General features: G+C 40.0%; 1 protein-coding gene across 7 annotated transcripts in view; it reads right to left on the bottom strand.

Moving 5' to 3' along the window:
• Positions 1-17603, bottom strand: part of ETV1 (ETS variant transcription factor 1) — a gene marked incomplete at its 3' end in the record, with an annotated part of 65757 nt that overhangs the window by 31059 nt on the left and 17095 nt on the right. The window lies entirely within an intron of this gene.

The raw sequence follows: 17603 nt of genomic DNA, 5'->3' as shown, positions 1-17603 counted from the left end.
AATAACAGCCCACTTGTATTTGGCTTAACTACTGTAAATGTTGTCAGAGGCAAAATACTTCCCAGGCACCAAATGTTTCTAAGCAATATTAGTGAGGTAGCTTTTAGCTATAAATGCAGTAATAGTTCACTTCAAAGAGTGACACACAAATGACTCCAAAATAAATTTCTCATGTATCAGCCTTAAGTATACAATCAGTAACCTTTTTGTCCCACAGAATGCATGAAAATTTGCAGTGAAACTTAGGAAACTGGATGATCACATGCACCTTTAGTTATAAGTAACATCTGAAAAAAATACAGAAGAACTGGCTTCATCAATTTTTCTCAAAAATACGTAAGACAAAATCCTGCCCTCACCAAAGCCAATAATAAATGTGATATAGAGACAAATTGAGGAAAAAAAATTAATCATTTTTTTAAAAGGTAAAAAGAACAGAGGGAGTGTGACAGAACGGCAGCATTAATTAGAAGCACAAGTTGGTGTGGATTAAGGAAAAGGCCAAAGGTAAAGACAAGGTTAACCAGCATATTAGTTTGAGCCAGGCAACTTTCCTTATTTCATATCCAACCTTAACCAAAATTAAAGCAGAAGAAAATTCAAAGTTCGCCTCACATAAGCAAATCTAAAGTAAAGTGGCTAGGAGGACACAGGACTAAAAGACAGGTATTTAACAGCTTGAAAACACACCCTTCCAGCTTTAAATAAAATGAGGTTGTAAGAATATTTTTGATGCCTAGAGTTAGTAGATCGATTTTATCACCCATTTTCGATGTTGTCACCAGAACACCGTAGCTTGAACATCACACTCCAGCCTAACACAGACACCTGCGCCTCCGCAGAAATCCACGTACGTGCAGCAGTCCCTGTTAGAGAACCTCAGCGCAAAATCAGGCCATTATTATATACCATCAAGTAGCATCTTTCCCCTTCCACTGCACCTGAACTTAGGAAAGACAATTTGTTACGCATGATGTATTTTCTGATACTAACGCACCTGCACAGGATCGCATGTGTTCGGTGGGGAGGCAAATGAAACGCTGTCTAAGAAGTGAGCAGCAGAACCAACAAACTCTGGTTTATAAGTATCTGTAAGATCTGGATTCCAGATCCTCACCACAGGTTTTCCCACGGTTGGGCAACGTTCAGACAACCCTTTCGCAAATGGGTCCTCTCATACCCTCTTATGTGACAGCTTCTACTACTGCCTTTCAGCTGAGACATCTGCGAGATAGCAGTATCTTATTTTGACACGTACTTTCGCAAAACCCACAAGACTTGCCTCTAAAACCACTACCTAGCTACTATATTGGGTGGATAATAGCCAATTACCTGGAAAGATGACAAAGGAAAAGCAGACGGTAAAACAAGTACACAAATACACGCGCTCAGCACAGTAACTTAAGAAACAGAGATGAAAAGTGGTGAATGTCACAAGGAAAGAACTCTTTCTGAACAAAACCGTCTGAACTTGCGCTAAAATACAAGACCATATGGACTTCTTGAATAAAGATTCTCAAATTTAGTAATACGGCAAAATGCAGCCCAGTCAGCTTTCCACCGCGATCGCGACGCAGGCTGGCATCCAGCAGTTTGTGTCGGGTTTTTGCTAGTGAATTTTTACTGCTGCCTCTCCTTGCATGTCTTGGGCAGATAATGCACGCTGCACATGTAACGCATATGATGGGCCCCACAACTCCAGGACGGTGGCTCCGACGCAAAGGCAGGCAATCTCTGTGGCTTGAATCAGAGGATAAAAACACAACTGCAACTCTTTTTTAAAGCCAGTATCACATATTCGCACAAAGACCGCATGCTGCTCTATTTCTTAACTTTTTTTTTTTTTTTAATTTTAACTTTGCTACTTCCTCGGAGTTAATCTGTTATGAAAAATTACTTCCCTTATTTATTTTTAAATAACGGGAGTACAGAAACTCCCACACCACAGCCCTGCGCGGAGAACTGGCTGGGTATTTCATCACAGCGCTGAGAGCCTGAACGTCTGCTAACAGGCAGTTTTCCAGCTCACTGGCACAGGCACAAGTGAAAGCAGCACATTCATTTTGTGCAATTTGCTTTACCTTCCCACATGGAGTTGGTGCATGTAAAAGGCTGTTAAGTACTAAATTATTCCTTATCAAATCACCATCATCTGGAGTCATGATCAACACTAATTAAATTACTTTCACTGAACGCGGCTCCAGCCTGCTGCCTCGGCTGCGAGGTACATTTTATTTTGCTTACTGTACAGTCCTAGCAAGGTACCGGGCACAGTGCTAGAAGGCATCTGTGCTGTAGTTTTAATTAAAGTTTACCTCACCTTCCTCCCAGGTTTATAAGCTAGGGTAAAGTGTATCAAATCAAGTAGGTTAACGCCTTCATTTCATTTAGGGAAAGCATTACAGTCCAAAGTGATTTTATATTAGATCTTTATCTTAACTACGGCCAGAAAAGATAATGTAGCTGTAAAATTTAAAGCCTTCCTCGGGCAGTCCCCTGACACAGTCACCACGCTAAGCTTTATCTGTAACTCCCTAAATGTTCACTTTTAGAGGCAGAAAGGAAAAAAGATAGCCCGAGAAAAATACTTACTGCAATTTTGGGGGGCTTTCTTGAAGGCTACTTGACCTTTCAAACCACATTTTAAGAGTGGCTGAAGATGACAGGCTTATTCCAACAGTGAAATTTCAAACATTCAAAACCGTTCTCGTATCGTCACTGAAACTCTCCACCCGTCGCTCTTCATTTCAGTGTGACACTTGTTTTATAGTGCACCTATTAAACCAGATTTTAAACCTACACCATTTTGCTAAGTGGGATTTTATATTATGTTTTTAATCCATTTTCTTTTGAGGAGAGCAAGGTTGCTTATTTATACAATCTAATTTTAGTGCAGCACACCAAGCTACCAACACATCCAAATTAACAAAATGACATTTCAAACAACCAGCTCCTCACCACTTCTTTCTTCCTGATGGCAAATTCGTTTTACTTAACCCCAGAACAGTTTCAACCCTATTAAAGTAACGGGCACTCTGCCTTAATAACGATCTTATTAAGAAGTGACCAAGGGCCAAGATTTCATCCCGAGTGATTACTTACAGATAACTACCTCCGAACTTGAAAGGCAAACAATCTTACAACATGTATTTAGATGGATGGCTTCAACACCTCATCTCAACTACTGGGGAAAGTCAGGCTTATCGGTATCAGAACAGACTCAACCCGCAGACCCTGTCTGGAGATCCTCCAAAGTCAACATGCAGAGGAGGACTGCTACCATCTGTAGCAAACTGGTTAACATATAACACGTTACTGTATGTATGTTCTCTATGCATAAATGTATCTACCTATATCCACAGAGTAAAAGGGCTTGCACGTTATACATAATGTGCTGTTGTACAGACCTAAATTTTACACAAAACAATAATATCACCACGGAGTAAACTTGCACAGAACATGCAAAAACACAGGGTGAAACCTGCTACCTCCTCGTTTTGAAGCGCTGTTCTCCTTTGCTGTCAACAGCCTCATCCCCGAACAATTTGTTCATAATAACACCCAGTTTTAAGACCCAAATGGAGAATAATTTTATTAAGAACTCTGAAATTAAAGGAGGAATCCGGCTGCCTTAGAGGAGACTGATTTGTATACTTTCTAGCCTGAGAAACAGGAGATGTACCACCTCTGTACAGACAGAGCTGAATCACTTCTTTTAAGAAAGCCCTAGAAATGCACTGCATCAAGTATAAAAGCAATGGTTTAAAATATTTTTCAATTCAAGAGATGATTATTCAAGATGAAGAATAAAATGAGGAATATTTTACATGAAATTGCAAGTCATTCCTCCTTTGAGCAAGAAGTTGTTTTACAATTTTCAAACTTCAGACTCCTGCCCACAGCACAAAATAAAATCTGGTTTTATTTTCTGAAGAAGAATAATGGATTTAAACGTGTTTTTAAAAGGCTTGAAATATTACTGGTAATTCAATGATGTTGGCTAACAGCAGGCAATCTCCACTCCACTGACCAAACAGACAAAAGATGCCTTATTATCAACACTTGTAGGGCAAATGCATTTACTGTACAGTATAAAAATCAACGGACAGCAGCAACCTTGCTTGTGCTAGTGAACTCCAGTGTCTCCTAAGCAATCCTACATTCACGTGTCGTTGGAGGACTTTGCGTACCTGCAGAGAAAAGGAAGTAACCAGGGAGTCACAGCGAGTCATGCCCTGAACATTTCTGCTGCATGTTTCCGACCTGCTTTTCACATTATGCTCTCAAATCACCCTCTAAACCCAATTTAGTAAATAAACTCATTCACTTTTATGATCGATTGAGACAAAACTGTTCATATGCAATGTAAGTTTAGAGAGATTTCTTGATCAAATTTGAACAGAAGGGATCCGATATTCTTAACAGCAAGATGAAAAGACAGAAGACGCAAAAATACTTAAACCACTACAACTCCAGGTGCTAGACTGATTGAGGTGACCCATGTTAGTACTTGGTAAAATTTCAAAGGCAAGAAGAGAAGGCCCCTGTACTGATAAAGCCAATACTGTCACACTTTACATCTATCTCCCAACACACACAGAAATGCAGCAGGCACTCCAGATACATCAGAGTCTCTCCAAGATTCTTTTCCGGTACATTTACCTCTGCCAAGGCCTCCCCTTCCCCCAACACACAAAAATCCATTACTAAAGGGTCTAATCTCAGCTATCAGCACAGAGTGCCTTTTATGGAGCCATTAAACCATTTCTCTTGTTTACAGTGCCTGAAGAAAGATGTGAATTATGTCTGTGACAAAACAGGCGATAACATTTCTAAACTGCTATCAAAATGCAAACTGAAATACACTTAAGGACAGGGACCCTAATTCGTGGTTTTGCGATTTTCCTCTCTCACTCTAACTTACCAGCACTCACCTGATGATTCAAACAAATTATTTATGCTGTTAAGTACAACAGGTAGGCATTTTAATAATAAAATAAAAAGACTTTCAATAAACGAACAGTTTATTGAAACGGTTCATCAAGGAAGGTAAAGTGCTGGTTACTTCTCAGGTAATAGTAATGACCTAGGTGCTCTTATCAGTAGACATTTAAAAAACAATCCAAACACAACATTGTGGGTTCATATGAGGCCTGAAATGCTCTCTTTCTGCAACAGTTACTTATCATTTGAACCATACATTCAAGTGTAGATATTTGCATATCTGATGCAATGAGCTACAAAACTAAACACTTTCTATATGACCTTCCAGGTGGGAATGCCAGGTTTTACTCTGAAGAGGTTTAAAAAAATATATATATTTGATTTATGGAACAATAGCCTTCTGCATTATGGAGGCTATTTATTATTATTTATTTCTAGATCATTATGATTTGAGCTACAGACCTTTGTAGATAGCTGCACGCTGAATTTCAACAACCATTTAATAGGCATCTGATTAAAGACAACATGATGTCAGGTGCTCTCTCCATTTCATTCCACTATACATGAAGATGAGAAATTTTACCAGTCATCTTTGGGATGCAAGGAGGAATTAGCTGAAGCAGGTACTAGACCCAGCTGACCATTCCTTCATACTCTGGAGGTTACTGCTGCTGCAGCTGAATGTGGCTTGCAACCTAGCATACTAACAAAACTGAAATAAAAACATCATGTTGGAGAGGTGACAGATGAAGAGAGGTAGGAGGATGGAAAGACACGAAAGGCTGGTAAACGAGTCTTTCCAGCTAAACTGTTTCAAATGATTTTTGAATTAAAGCCTACACATACAGACCACTGCAACAGTGGAAGACAGAACTGACTGCAAGCATGGGCGACTGAGGCAAGATCTTCAATCATTTTCACCCTAGGCAATCTCTTGCCTAGACAATGGCAAACAAACCCTTTTGTTTCTGACCACTGCAACAGTTGCAAAGATGAGCAAGACTTGGAAGACTGTGTACTGATTTAGAAGTGGCTGAACAGATTACATCTACACAGGCTGCACCAAGTTCTTCAACCATTTGATCCATCAAAGTCACCTCTATCAGATCGTAGCTGTGCTCCAGTCAACTGGATTTCATTTAGGTCCTGCTCTCTGCCAGATACTGGAAGAAGCTAGTGACAAATTGGATATCTGACACACAGATGTGTATCATCACTGTGGTTTCAGAGACTATCCTCGCAGTTTATGTAAAAACTGAACATAGACAAGAGACATGAGCTTTCAGTATCTCACAAACAAAAGCTGCTAGATAAGGGTGGGGGAAGGGGGGAATCTAAGCAATCCTATCATTATTTTTTTGAAGAAGTGCATGATCTTGGTATTATTCTAAAACTTATGGTTACATTTAGAAAATTAGAACTTGCTTAAGACACAGAGTTTGGCCCTAAAGACAACTGGCCTCTGTGTAGTCCCACTGCGTGGTGACCGTTCACCCGAAAAGAGAGTCTGCGTTTGGGTGTTAGTGTGTGTGTGCGCACAGAGTCACATGGAAGTAAGCACGCCGAATGTGCAAGCATGGCTCTCCAATGATACATTACGTATGGTCAAAGCAGGTGTAATATCGCAATAAAGGGCAGTAAGCTTTTTCCTCTCCAAATTCATATATGTAACCGGTGAGAAAATGGGCAAGCAGCACACAGAAGAGAGGAACAAGATGAAAATGTGTAAAAATGCATTCAACGAAAAGCTAGTTCTTTCCTACGAGGTGGCCTGGCTTTAAGTCCAGGGAAGGAAATCTGAGGATAGCAGTTATCACGGCAAATGCTCTGCCACCCCTAGTCTCAGTGCTCTCTCCCAGAAAGTGGAACTTCATGACTGGGCAGTACTTGGCAAACCTGTTAGATATGATTCCATCAATTCAGTCTTTGCCTTGGCTTCAGATCAGATTCTTCCAGCCCCTACCAGCTCAATAGATAGAAACAGCATGGGACCTCATTTTTTGGAAGCTAGTTCTAAATGATGAGCCCAAGCACTAGCTTTCAAAGCCAACTGGCAAGAATAGAATACGTGGGCAAGATGGATCTATTTGAGAACCTTGTTGAACAAAAAGAAAATACCAGCTTTGAAGTAATCTGTCACCTTTACTGGAAAATATGCAACTACAAATGCACTTTAATAACAGAACTCACTCTGCAAAATGAAGCAAATTGCTTATTTTCTTTTCCAGCCTAAAGCATACAATACTGTGCATGTCAATTAACGGTCTACTTGAATACTGCATTGCAAGAATGCTACATAATAGTATAGTCTCTAAAATCCTCAGGGGGTGGGGAGGGATGGGGGGGTTGTGAAGAATAAAAGATAGCCCAAAATTGTGGGACTTTGTCTTCAAAGTCTACATGGACTGTTGTCATGGTATGAGAATAAAAAAAATATTGATTCTGAATTTGAATTATGAAAAAGTAGCAAGCTGATGAAGATGAACTGCACTGAAAGCTGGAATTTATTGCTATTTACTACTACCGAGTTTCAAAATGGAAAACAGCAGCACACTTTCCGACAACTGATAGTGGGAAACTCTGGACCTTAAAATCTGCACTAATGCATCTGTATTAATAAGCATTGTTTGTTAAAATAACTTTCTCTTGCTTTGGAGTAAGAGAGGTTTTTTCTTTCTTTTTTGTTTTAAAGCAAAAAGCCCTACAGATTAATGAGTAAAAGACCAAAACCAAGTATTGACGACAATCAACTTTAAATTAACTGGACCACCAGTTCATCTCTAGATTATGTTAATTCTATATATCCACCATAATTCTTCTCTATCTTTACTATGATCTTGCATTAACATAAAGCCTTTGAGAATAACAAGTGAAGCCCCAAAAGAGGCTGAAGTAGAGAACAGGGATGGACTCACTGTACCTACAGCACATAAAAGTTGCATCGCTGTCCATAAACCGGGTTTATACTGAGGGCATTTGTACATGGGGAAAAGCAACCAACAAAATCATCATTATAATGCAGACATATGCCACTTCCCTAGAGCACAGCTTATTTGACTCCTAAAAATGACGCTCCTGTCCCCTGTTCAGCAAAGAGACTCTTCCACATCCTTCTTCACAAACAGAAAGAAATGTCATTCTTTAACTGAAATGTGCTTTTCTAAAGTTTGTGTGCTTAAGACACCAACTATTTTTGCCAGTGTAGCTATTTCTGAGCAGCTAACCCAAGACCCCCTGCCACAACTGATACATCCTTCTCAAGAGGTGGGGGGTTCCCAGCCAGGGTGGAGCTGGGGGCACAATGTTAGAGGTTGTACCCATACAGCTTAATAATCGGTTCAACACTATAAATCTCCGTTTTTAGTGCAAGATATCCCTCATTTGCTTGCCTGTGCAGTTGCGATTTCTGAAATATTCATTAGAGTTCCTGAGGGCACCTGCAGCTTTCTGATGCTCTAAGTGCTGAAGGCACCACTGAGATAATTCAGACATTTGCAGCCACTTGGCTTCTCATTTAAAAGGACCATGCCGGCTGAAAATTGAAGCCTGTGAGTATGTTCGGTATACCAAACTGAAAAAGCTCACCCAAAAGGTGAAGCTACCTGGCTAGAGAAAGGGTGCGGGGCTAGGGGGGAGCCTTCAGTAAGTAGCAGTAAAAGGTACCCCTCTCCCTAAACCCAAAACCAGAGCAATTACAAGGCAAACTTTTCACCAGCTGCCAGTAAACACCTTGTTAGGACACTATAGGTCCTTTGGCCTGAACTGACACTACACCTGGGCAGCTGCTACCTGGCTGAACCGCCACACCGTATTAGAAAACTGTCTCTATTCTTCTACCCCCAAGCAAAGGACACCATTTTGGTTAGCTGACCCCTCTTCTCCTCCACCCCCAAGAGACTTCAGCTTCCAGTGAAGAGCTGTCTAGGCGGTATTTTCAGGCAGTAGGAGCCGCAGTTACCGACAGAGTTTCTCAGCCTCCGAAAGCAGCAGCACTGCCACCGAAATGCTGTCGCGGGCACCGTTTCGCTCCACTTTACGTCTCCTCCACGCAGAGCTCCGGTTCCCTCCCCGGCAGCCGCCCGCCCGGGCGCAGGAGCCTCGCGAGGGCGGGCCGGCGAGGGGCAAGCGCGGCCAGCGGGGCTCTGCCTCCCAGCGAGTGCCGCCAGGGCGAAAGTGAACCTGCCACAGACACCACAGGCAGCGGGTAACTCTGAGGAGTACGAGGAAATTTGCAGAACACTGGTGGGAGGGAGAAAGGGAGGATTAGGCTAGGAGGAGCAAACTGGCTTGCTTTGATGTCTGAGGAGCGTAGGTGAGGCAGGAGGAAGAGCTCTCCCTCTCCCCCTGCCCCCAAAATAAACAGAGGCTTGGGGCTCGCTGGAGGAGGAAGCCGTAACCTAATAAAAATTAAACTGGCTGGATTCTGTAGCAATCGATCTAAAACCTGTGGACAGTATAAGGTGATTGGGGGGGGGGGGGGAAATCTAAAGTATTTTTAATCCCTCTATACAGGATCTGCAACCTCCAGGACCCCACAGCGAAACAGGGTTGCTCTTTATCTTCATTCGCTTTCGGTGTTAAAATCCTGGGAAAAGATCAGGGTCGTTTGTGCCTGCGGTTCCTTATAACATACGTGGCTCCAAAAGCTCCCGGGCAGGGCGCAAGGAGAGGCGATCCACCTTTAGAGCTCCTGCCAGAGAGGAAGGTCTTAATGTAAAACCAAGCCTGGAAGAAAACTTAAATTGCATTCTTACCTGGGAATTATCAATGAAGTTAAATGCAAAGAGAAGAGCTGGCCACTAAATCAGGGTTTGTGTGCTTTTCTGAGGACAGGATTTCCATTTGCAGCAACTTCCAAAATTTAATTTAAATTGTAAGAGGTAATGGCTAAGTACTATGTAACTTCCGTTACTAAAATATCCAAGTGAGATAATATCCCAGCGTTTTACACACACACACCACACACACACACACACACTTTCCACTTTAGGTAAATCTGCAGTTTGAGGTTTCAGGTCTGGATTATACTAGGTTTTGTAGAAACAGAATAATGAAGAAAACTTTGGAAATTATAACAAGTATTTTTTTTTGCCAGAAGTAACAATAAGCTTTCAAATAAACCACTTTGTATTTTTTGTATTTATTGTTTTAAAAGTATCATCAACTTCGTATTTAGGAAAGCATGCCCACAGCAGAAACCAAACAGGAACTGATTCTGCCTCGTTTCCCCTCTTATGGAAAAGTTTCAAGTTACATCAACCTGGTTACTATTTTTTCGTTGTTCTTTTCTGGGATATTCATGCAAAGAGCTAACAGACAGCTATAGATGAGAAAGCTGCTGATATTGTACTTGCCGCTGCACAAAATGTGAAAGAAACTGGATTTAATCTCTGGTTCTGATGTCAGAAGGTTTCTCCTAGTTTGAAGTAGCTCAGTCTTAGGAGCCTACCTGCAGAGATTCATTACCAGTGTGTCAGTTTGCTTCCTTATAAAAACAGGAATATCCTCATAATAAAAGAGCATCATAATAAAAGATTACCCTTAAGGATAATCATTCCTGTCTGTCAGTTAGCTACTCGAGAATATGCGAAAGCAAGAGAAGCCAATAAATAATGAAATGGACTACATAGTGAGCTCTCTCCAGCATGAATTAAACAACTAATTCAAAAGATTATTTACAATTTGTTTTTATTTTAGCAACCCTCCATGATAGACACTTAAAGGAACAAAACTGCATTTTGAGAAGATGATTTTTAATTTGATTTTGCCTTTAGGAATAAAAATATGTATACATTCATAAAACAAGTATACACTAACTCAGGGTAGCTAATGGGATTTTTGTTTACTTCGCTGGGAGAACAAGCCTGTCACCACTCTAAATACATGTGTCCCTCATGCTTCAATGTTAACTTTTCACAAATGCTCACCAGCAAGGTGACTCTGACAGATCTATTTTATAGCTCATTAAAGCAAAGCTGAAATCTAAATCTTTAGTCCACTACCAAAAGCCACCGCAAAAAGTGCAGTCTCCACTGAAAAAGGTGCGGGCCATTGAGATAAGTCAACAATAAAATTCAGCTCACAAGTTTTATCACTGATTCAACAGGGAAACAAAGAAGCCATTGTCAGAAGTGGTTAGTCTAGGAACATAAAGTCAGGACTTAAATAAGTAGCCAGATATTCAAAGACTCTTAGCAAAGTGCTCTTTCTGGAGCTGGCAGAATTTTGATCACCTGCAACCAGGCTCTGGTTCTCAGCAGAGATACTAAAGGCTTCCACCAGTACTTAAATCATTCTTACTATATACGAGACTCGCAGCTGGATGTACATTACCAATACAAGCACTGCAAATTATTTCTGAAGCCAATTGTTCCTGAAGTTGTATGACTATTTTACACGTGCATGCAACCAGTAAGACACACAATTACATGGTGTATTTCTCATATGCATATATGTGTATATATAGACACGCATGTATATACAGAATATGTATACACACACACTGAGTGTACACTGTGTATATACACATACACTTGTACAAATTCAGCTCCCAGATTTTAATCCCAATTGCTTGAAACTTTTGGTCTTTATTGAATACCAACACTTTTCAAAGTCTCTTTTGTCTCCATTTATGTTAGTGGTCATGTGAAATTTTATTTATGGATGGGTTAATAAGGAAACACTGCACTCTGTTTCAGCATGAAGACACAGTATTAAAAAAAAATTTAAACTGTTCATCTTTTTTAGGTATACATTAGAAGCAGAAAGGAAACAACATTTGAGCAAAGAGGGTCAAATTAGCAAGACTGGGAATTGTTTTTGCACACATAATTTTTCAAATGTCCTTGATGATGACTCGTAATATATAAATTTAAAGACAAAAACCTGGCCAGTCAGTAACCTTCCTATTCAGTGACTGCAGGACTTGGCAGTAAATGTCACTGCTAAAAAATATTTCACTACATTAACTTACTGGCAACCGCATTTGCTGAATAAGTTCATAAACAGCCACGGGAAAAGAGACAACCGGAAATAAAAGTTGCTAATGATTCACTCTCTTCTAACACGCATAATCCTCAGTTTACAGAACAAATAGATACGTAAGAATAAAGAGATCCTTTACCAAGTCAGTTCACTTCTCTATTCACCTCATCAAGGTCAAACTATAATCCAAGAACAGGTGAGAGTAATGTATCGAAGACAAGGAGAACATGAAGAGTAAGTGAAAGGAAAAGAAAAGAATCCTTCTCAGGGAAAAGACTGGAGCACGTGCCTTGAAAAAGTAATCAGTTTTCCAGTTACCAGTTTAGACTAGGCTTAGATCGTTCCTAGAAAAAACACTGATGACTTCTAAAACTAGTAAAAAAAAATAAAAAACAAATCATCATTTATGCATATCTACCACCTTATAAACAGCTCCACCATAATTACTTCCTAGTACTGAAGTGCATAGGACCAAACCAAAAGGGCACAGAAACAAGGGCTATTTTTCCTGTACGCTTACACAGAGCTTTCGATATTGGTCCTATATGACACGATTCGTGTCACAGACTCTTCAATGCTTAACTGATGTTTTGAGGACTGTCACTCTCTCCTCTCGTTTTCTTCGGGCTATACCCTTTGAAAACTTCATGACAGTCTGTGGGAGAGCCTGACTTCTGTCTTCAGCTGCTGAGGCAGCAAGCAGAAGAAAAAAAGACAAAAAAAAAAAAGGATACAGACTGTAAATACATTTTACCTGAAGAAACACATGAAATAAACAGAAGTGGATGGACTGAGCTTGCAGCCTGCCTCCTTATTTTACACCATCCCAGAACTTACGGATTTTCAAATCATTATTTAGGCTGTTCTTGGAATACAAAACACAATTTGCAAAAAAACTGCATGGAAAGCAGTTTGAGAGTAACAATTTTGTATCAAAACAGAATCGGGAAGACCCTTCAGTCTGCCTTGTTCGGTTTCTGTGGGAAAATACAGTTAAAAGAAATTTCTGCGTACTTTGTTTAATACGATTGGAACTGAACAGATGCTCTAATACATATACATACTCCTGATGAAATGAACTCAAAAACTATCTGTTTTAGAACAGAAATAGCTGTCGTGTTAAGAAAATACTGCTGTGACTACAAGTCACAATGTGAGGCTTGCCTGTATTTCCACAGATGGGATCTTCTCACAGAGCCCTTATGGGGAAGGGAGGAGGGAAGGCTTCCTCAGAGAGGAAACAGAAGTTTTTTTTCAAAACCGAAAATTCAACATTTTAACTGAAATACGTTTAATGTTTTTGTTTTTATGTAAACAGACCTTAGGAAGTGATCTGACAGCCTTAAGAAATTACCATTTGAAAGAAAAAAGGTCTACATGCTTCATCTTTGATCTACAAGACAGATTTATCACAGGACAGGATGACTGAAGTTTATTCATTAGCTGATAACCTCCACATGCAACTCAAGCCTTTAATCTGCAATAAAACAGCAAACGAGGATGGGGCTCTGAGGAAAGGAGCTAAGTCCGTGGGGCTGAGCAGGGACGTGCCCGTGGAGGGCCAGGCAGGAGACGGGGGGCAAAACCCCAGAAGAAGACCCCTGTGCAGCTGCTCGGGCTCCTCCACACCCCAGAGAGCTGGAGACCATCAGGTTCACAGCGGCCCCGTGCAGTTAACCCACATCTGCCCAACGTGGCGGCTGTCGCTGTGGGGACACCCGAAGCTACCTTTTCATTAGCAATAAAACTCACATTCAGGGCCCTCTGAAAGGAAGAGCTTCCACTTTAAAAGTTTTAAAAATCAAAAGCTGTGTACTCGATGGGGTCTTGTCATTTGTTTCACAATGCTGCTGCCACCATCAGTTTCTACCACTACTACATTCCGGAGAACCTAAAGTCCTTGCACCTCGAAAGCTGGAAATTCAGTATAAAAATAGAAGCAGAAAAGAAACTGTGTATTAAAATCAAAGCAAATCCACAAATTCCCTACTACTAAGATCACAAGCTAAAGGCATTACAGTTCATAGTCTGCCTCTTGGTAAACCTTTTTAAAGAATTAAATTTTGCAATTGCGGAAGAGGTCATGACTACGGCAGATTTAAATATTTCCAAAAATCCTCTAGAAGGAGGAAAAAAGGTGCCTAGTGGCACAGGCTAATGCCCAGTGATGAACCACAAAATGAGCCCACAAAGTTCTCTGAAAGATACCAATTCCTAATTTCTTTTGGGGGGGGTGAGGGGGGCCGGAAAATAAAAGAAAAAAGAAAGTTCACAGCTGGTAACAGTTTCAGTCCAGCTTTAAACAAAGGAAACAAGTGCTCAGGGACGCAATGAAAGAAGGGAGGCTATCTAAGGCAACTATGAAGGGAGATAAGGTGGTCATCATCGACTCAGCCTGACCTCTCCAGCTCTTACAACAGCAATTGCATTGGACTCTTTGTAAAATGCTTTTGAGATCTCCAGATAAGTGATCATTAAGAAAGCTGTGTATCTCACAGCAGAGACAGACATGCATTTCTGTACCTGCTTCAAACCAAGAAACAAAGATGTTAAGCAACATGCCCAAGGTCACGCAAAGCTAAGGGCAGCAACAAACCACAGAACCGGACTCTCATAGCCCTTTAGAAAGAATCTGTCACAGTAGGGCAGGCACTAAAATAAATAAGTAAATGTCTCTGTATTTGACAACGTCTGACCTACGAAAGGAAGAAGTTTCAAGACGAGTGGCAAGAAACAAAACACAGCTGCAGCAGAAAGCCCTAGCAGGGAATAGCTAAGCACCAAGAACAACCAGCACCACCTTGTAGGATGTTTGCCAGACTGCCTGCTGCAGGACCACGCTTGCAGGGAGGGCTACACTTAAAGAAAAGGTGATTCCAGCCAAACGGACTCTAAAAAAAACAGAAATTTGTTGGAAAAAAAAGAAAACCCAAACCTCAAAACACACTGGTGTGTGCAACTTGCTACACACAGAAAACCAAAACACTACCAACTGCAATTTCTAGGACATTGTGCACTACCAAGACATGACTACCAGCTGCCCATGTAGTGATTCATCATGTTAAAAAATGTTTTCATTTTTTTCAGTCCACTAAAATTTTTCCTAGAAGCTGCAAAATTAAACTATTCCGCATCACAAACAAAAACAAACCCAATAAACAGATCTCCTTTTGACTTCAGCAGGCCCATCAGAACTTACAGTATTCTGGTGGTTCTGACTTTTAGTCGTGTGGTTTTTTTTTCTCCAACATATGTCAAAATAAGCAAAAATTAACTGCTACCAATTGCTCACCAGCTCTTGCTACACTAAAGCAAACAGGAAATGCTCTTCTAGTTCTGAAATTCACTTCTGAAATTTAAGGCACAGAAAGAAAAAGAAAGAAAAAAAAAAAAAACCAGACCATTTTTCACCTGATAGTGCAAACAAACAAAAAATCATGATTGTGCATGCTGCAAACATGTAAATAAATATTAAAGCTTTTCCTCATTTAAACTGCATGTGCAATATTCTAAGCCATTAGTTAAAATGACAGAAGAATACAGCTACCTGAAGCCTGTGTAAAGAATCTCTCTTTAACAGGCTTTTAAAGATTGCAAGCCAGAGCATCTAAAAAGCACATCCCTGAATAATTTAAGCCTCCTGGCATCTACATTGAAAGAGCTCCTTTGCTAAACCTGGACGAGAAAAAAAACAGAGGTAAGAGAAAGAATAAAGGTCGTGAAAGATCAGTGACAAAATCACTACTAAAAAAGTATTTTTCCTATCTTAAAGTTTAATCAGACATAGAGGAGCATGGATTTTACAGCCATCCCTTCCCATTTACTGTCAACAGCTGTGGTCTAACATGAACGCTTACCCCTTGGCAGTGTTAAGTTAAGGCTGTGATGGTCAGGGAAACAACACAGAAACAAAATGAAAAAGAAGGAAGGAAACCGATCAAGAAGGTGAAGCACAGCACAAATCCTCATTAGCCGAAATTCAATAACAAATAAAAAACCAAAAAACTAGAGTTTATCATGAATTTTAAATGGGTAATGTACATTTTAGGGCAAAAGAAGAAAGAGAAAAAAAAAACTGGACAAACAGACCAACATACATACATATTACTAAAACAAAACACAACACGATTATGCTATTAAGACACCAGTCAATCTGGTTTGGTGCAGGGTAATCCCCATTTATAACCAATTGTACCAAGGTCAAATTACAAATCAGTGTATTGTTGACGATACCAAGTTTTCTCTGCCAGCTACGTCCCTTAAACATCAGCAAATCCTACCTACTTCCTCTTGTGTCTGTCATTGAAACCATCCAAACAATGGGAGCAAGCAATCTTCACCTCAACAGCTATTGACTTCGAGCAAACTCAACACTTCATTCATTTTTACTCCGAGATTGGAAAGTCCTTGCTGTTCTACAGTATGCGAAAGCCTCGCCACTGATTACAACCAGCTCAGGATCTGGCTCCTCCTCAGTATATGAAAATGGACTTGAAACAATAGGAAACCTTATCTGAGGAAGTTAACACAGGTCACCCTTCTCGACAAGTGAATACTGACTTTATATGGAAAGAAAAACAACTTAACGAAGTCTTAGGAATTTTCGAACTTGGAAAAAAGTGTCATATCAGAATGCTGAATTTTAAAAATCCCAAACATTCACCTTCTTGGAGAAACTGAATTTGCATTTTTACTTTACACAACTTTTCACATAACTGCTAGAAGATGACTCATTAGGAAGTCACTTGAAAATACAGCAAACAGGTCAGATGAAGTGTAGAAGCAGATTCAGAATGGGGCAAAACCAACCTGCCTAACACAGAATTTCCAAGTAAATGCCTGTAAAAGCAATTCCTCCCTCTTTTTGGGGAATTTTTTTTGTTATGCGAATGAAAATGAAAGAGTAAGAAAATTACACTATTTAATATGCAATTGCGGTATTTTTCCAGTGTAACTGCAAGCCAAAAAACCATCTTTTTGACACACATTTTTTCTCTCTTAGAACTCAAAAAATTCAGTCGTTGCAGCAAGCAGGTTGTGAGAAACTAAACTGCAATTTGTTTTCAAATTTCATCCGAACAATCTAGTTCTGCTCTGAGCTAAATTACAAAAAGGTTCTTTGCGGCAGGTATTCCAATTTCAAAAATACATTAAAAAAAGGTAATACAAGATGGACATGGTGGGGCTTTGGACATTGTGACAAAAAAGAAAGGAAGGTTTGGAAGTACAGACATTTTGAAGATTATTATGGTAGGAAGGGCCTCTTCCCAGAAGACATAATGGAGAAACAAAATAAATTCACCTTTCAACAGGTGAACTGAAGCTTAAAGCATTAAGGGGAAACTTGATGTGGAGGATCCTTACCTAGTAGAAATACGTGTAATTCCAGTAACGTCAATAATATCACATGAAGTTATGCTACCTGTTGATCTCACTTATAATATTTAAAGCCCACAAATAACTACAAATATATGTTTGCTTTTTGAAAACTGACTGAAGTTTAATAGCAACTTATAACTGAAATATTCATGGTCCCAAGCTATCTTTGAAGTAAATCCCTGAGTGGATAAAGTGGACTGTATATCTAATCTAAACAAAATGTTTCCTTTTGTTACTAAAACCAGTGCAGTTCACTAGTTAAAATCATAATTACAGAAAAGAAAGGCAAAACCCAC

Source organism: Phaethon aethereus (genome assembly GCF_964289735.1).
Source record: "Phaethon aethereus genome assembly, chromosome: 2".
Taxonomy (NCBI): domain Eukaryota; kingdom Metazoa; phylum Chordata; class Aves; order Phaethontiformes; family Phaethontidae; genus Phaethon; species Phaethon aethereus.
Note: the sequence above shows the minus strand (reverse complement) of the source record. Positions and strands in the feature narration are given on the sequence as shown.